Source organism: Podarcis erhardii (assembly GCF_964252035.2).
Source record: "Podarcis erhardii genome assembly, chromosome: 3".
Classification (NCBI taxonomy): domain Eukaryota; kingdom Metazoa; phylum Chordata; class Lepidosauria; order Squamata; family Lacertidae; genus Podarcis; species Podarcis erhardii.
This window is the reverse complement of record NC_138507.1, coordinates 116,957,958-116,962,063: the sequence shown is the minus strand read 5'-3', so window position 1 is coordinate 116,962,063 and position 4,106 is coordinate 116,957,958. Positions and strand designations below refer to the sequence as shown.

The 4,106-nt window shown below is 44.0% G+C and overlaps 1 long non-coding RNA gene across 1 annotated transcript; it reads right to left on the bottom strand.

The window, feature by feature from the left end:
* Positions 1-294: 294 nt before the first annotated feature.
* On the bottom strand, positions 295-2,392 carry LOC309337634. Its single transcript, XR_014154458.1, has 2 exons — positions 2,298-2,392; positions 295-1,076 (listed from the first exon to the last, which is right to left on the bottom strand). It is a non-coding gene; the product is annotated as an uncharacterized lncRNA (long non-coding RNA).
* Positions 2,393-4,106: the final 1,714 nt, after the last annotated feature.

The window sequence follows — 4,106 nt, the reverse complement described above, 5'->3', positions numbered from 1 at the left end:
GACTGAAGTTTGCATTCAAAGCACTTTAAACACCTGCTGCTTTCTCTTCAGTCGAGCAAGTATTCTAGGCATCTTCAAGGTTTTCTCCACAAATTATTCACTTTTAGGTGTGTTTCATGGCTGCAGAGACTTTAAATGGGTTCTAACTGATGATCTGATTGATTGTTATACCTATACTCCTTTCCACCTCTCAATCTTGGCCCACTGGGGAGATTAGGATGTGGTCAGCTGTGGGCTGCAGTGCAGCTTCTCAAACATTTTTTTCTTGGTAAACTCAAGGTCATTTTCCCCCCCTCCAAATGGTTGTCCTCTTCTAAATGCCAGTTGATGCACATGATTTACTGTTATCTATCATGTGTTTATGGACCGAATTGAACTTGCAGCTGTATCCATAAACTTCAGGTACCTTCTAAGTATGGTGTGCCTGAGAATTGCAGGTGTCCAACCAGTATGCATTGCTAGCTTATGAGCAAGATTATCGTCAATGGCGTCAGGTATAGGTTTCATGCCGTCAGGATTCTTCAGCTGTGACTTCAAGTTATTGGCCAGAAACTTTGTTGCTGGCCACAAGTACTGAGTTAGCTCCGGTTTCTTGGGAAATAAAGTTTCCTGCAGGTATTCCAAAAATATCCTAAATGAAAAAAGTCCCTCTGCAAGGAGTTCCAGGCATCCTTCCTTTTCAAATGAAGAGGGGGAGCATTTACTTTCGTTATGGATCTCTGGGATAAGCAAATGTTCCTGAGGCAGATGACTCCAATCGGTATCACATGTGCCTCGCAGATTACACAGCGTTTTATACAACTTGGTAGTCTTTTTTATTAGCCAGATAGCCAAAGGCAAGGCTTCAGGAGTGGCACCTAATTCTTTCTCAAAAGGCATGCTAGCGGTCTGAGCCTCAGCCATGATGAAAAGCATGGCAGCAGTGGCAGTGCAAAGAAAAACATTCATTGTCTTCTCTTCCGGCTTTACTCTTCCCTTTATCTCTCTCTTGTAGCTTTGTGTCTAACGGTGCTGGCTGGCTGGATGTAGCAATTCCTTATGAGGCAAGGATTTCAGTATTCACCCTACGAGGGCACCTGACAAAAATAGCATGGATAAAAATACAACAGTGAATGTAGAGCAGAACAGAAATGACAACTAAAAGCAGGAGAATAAATAAGGTGTTTTTCTGTCTCTGGAGGGCATATGCAGCCATCATGGCCATTGTTGGAGCTACTACAGTGGTACCTCGGGTTAAGAACTTAATTCGTTCTGGAGGTCCATTCTTAACCTGAAACTGTTCTTAACCTGAGGTACCACTTCAGCTAATGGGGCCTCCCGCTGCTGCTGCGCGATTTCTGTTCTCATCCTGAAGCAAAGTTCTTAACCCAAGGTACTATTTCTGGGTTAGCAGAGTCTGTAACCTGAAGCGTATGTAACCTGAAGCATCTGTAACCCGAGGTACCACTGTATTAGATAAAATAAAGCAACTGCCTCAGGTAGCATATTTGAGAAGGGGCACTGTTTAGCTTGTCTCGGTCAGTACGATGCCTTGGGCCACCTCTAATCATTTATTGACTTATTCACCGTGAGTAAGTCTAATCTTTTTCTAAATCCATCCCTGTCCATTGCTATCACTAAATCTTTTATGACAAATTCTTCTGCGCACCTGGGACTTGGGACTAGTAGTTGCCTCAAAGCCAAAGTTACATCAAAAGAATCTACCGAGCCTAGTGAAATCGAACTCACATTGTTAAACAGATATTAGCCTCCACGAACTTATTCAAGGTCTAAGCCATAACTTTTGAAACAGCAAGTCTCCTTTTGCCTGGAAACAGATTGCTAGCCGGTGAAGCTGTTCTAGCAAGGGAGTGCCGTGCTCCCCATAACCATCCCCTGTCAACGGTCTGACTGCAGGTCCTTGAACCAGTTGAAGTTTCTGAGCACCTTCCTAAGGCATTCCCACATACAGCACATTACAATAATCCAAATGGGATGTAGGAAAGACATGTGTCACTTTGCGCAACTCAGTCATCTCAAGGAACAGGCAGAATTGGCGCACTAGCCTTAACTGCAGATCCACTCCTATCCACGGCAGAAACCTAGACAGCCATGTTCAGGGCTGCAGCCAGGAGCATGCCCAGACCATGAACCTGTGTCTTCAGGAGAAGTATTATTCCCTCTAGCATAGGCTGAATCCCCTTTCCCTGTTCTGTGTCCTGACTGAACAAAAGCACTTCTGAAAGGAGCATTCTGTGATTCTATTTCCCCCTTCAAGGGAAAGGATATTCACTTCCAACCTGATCTAGCATACTCACAATCCCAAAAAGAAAGGAAAAGATGTCTCTGATGGTCATAAAAGGTGTTTTCAGCTTTATCAAATAAAATTCTGGAAGCTTTTGTTGGGTTTCCTTTTTATAGGCTACTTCGTGCATTTAATTGTAGTATTTCATCCTACACACCCCCCTCCATTTTTCTGTTAACTGAATCCAACTTTAATAATTTCAGGAACATTCCACTCCTGTGGGTTGTTTCTTGCCTTGTTGTTCCTTGACACACCTCACTTCTTTGATAGCCTCTATCTCCCACCAATGTACCAGATCACAGAAACCATCCTCTTTCAACTTCATTTAAATTATCAGCTCTCATTAATTGGGTTCGGTTCAAATTCTACCCTCACACCCACAACCAGCTTTCTATCTATATTTGGAACAGACTGATGTCGCCCATCCACCCACCCAAGGTGGTGCAGCTTTCAAAAACAGAAGGTGCCTGCTGGTAGCATGCAATCCCAGCCACAAAGGGCACTATGACTTCTAACGACAAAGCCATATCCAAGAGTACCTGCAAGCTACACACTTCAGAAGGAGTGCAACCTTATCCCAAACAGAGAACTTGCCTATTTCCCGAATAAGGGAGTCACCCAAGTAGCCTCCATCTTCCCAGTATTCAAGTACAGTTTACTCACTCTCATGTAGTCCTCTGTTGCATTCAGACACAAATTCAGAGCCTTCACAGCTCCTCCTGGTTCAGGTGTTGTGGAGAATTAGAGTTGTGTGTCATCAGCTTACTGGTAAGGGCAGCTAATGCTGTGGGAGATGGAATCAGAATTCAAAACGACCATTATCAAATTGGAGAAGTAAAAAATCCAAGCTAAAAAAATGAATTTCACTAGGGACCAATGTAAGGTTCTGCACTTAGGCAGGAAGAACCAGGTGCACAAATATAAGATGGGGGACACCTGGCTTGCTAGCAGTAGATGTGAAAAGGATCTCGGGGTCTTGGTGGACCACAAGCTTAGCATGACTCAACAGCAGAAAAGGCCAATGCTATTCTAGGCTACATCAATACAATACAATTTGTTGTTGTTTAGTCCTTTAGTCGTGTCCGACTCTTCGTGACCCCATGGACCAGAGAACGCCAGGAACTCCTGTCTTCCACTGCCTCCCGCAGTTTGGTCAAACTCATGCTGGTAGCTTCGAGAATACTGTCCAACCATCTTGTCCTCTGTCACCCCCTTCTCCTTGTGCCCCCAATCTTTCCCAACATCAGAGTCTTTTCCAGGGAGTCTTCTCTTCTCATGAGGTGGCCAAAGTATTGGAGCCTCAGCTTCAGGATCTGTCCTTCCAGTGAGCACTCAGGGCTGATTTCCTTCAGAATGGATAGCTTTGATCTTCTTGCAGTCCATGGGACTCTCCAGCACCATAATATTTTGTGTTGTTGCTAATACTATTTGAACACCAGTTTACATCAAACTATTCCTTTGTTAAGCGGAGGGGACAGAACTAGAGAGGGGGACTTAGGCTGAATCTTATACCCGTCAGCTCAGTCATGTGACCTAGAGACCCGCCATAGAAAACTATTTTAAAGCCTTGTTTTCCCTCTGCGAAGCAGCCCCACTGCTGAACCTAATTTGGATCTGGTGCAACTTACTCCAGCTTAATTTACACTCGCTTGCTTCGTGCCAGTTTCTTGGGCCTCAGATTGCTCTCCTGATATTACACACGTACATAATTTTATTTGTATGCCGCCCTTCCACAGTTCAAGCCATGCTCAAGGTGGCTTACATCATGAAAACAATACATAGCTACAACATAACAAAATCAGCCATCAATAGTAAATACAAA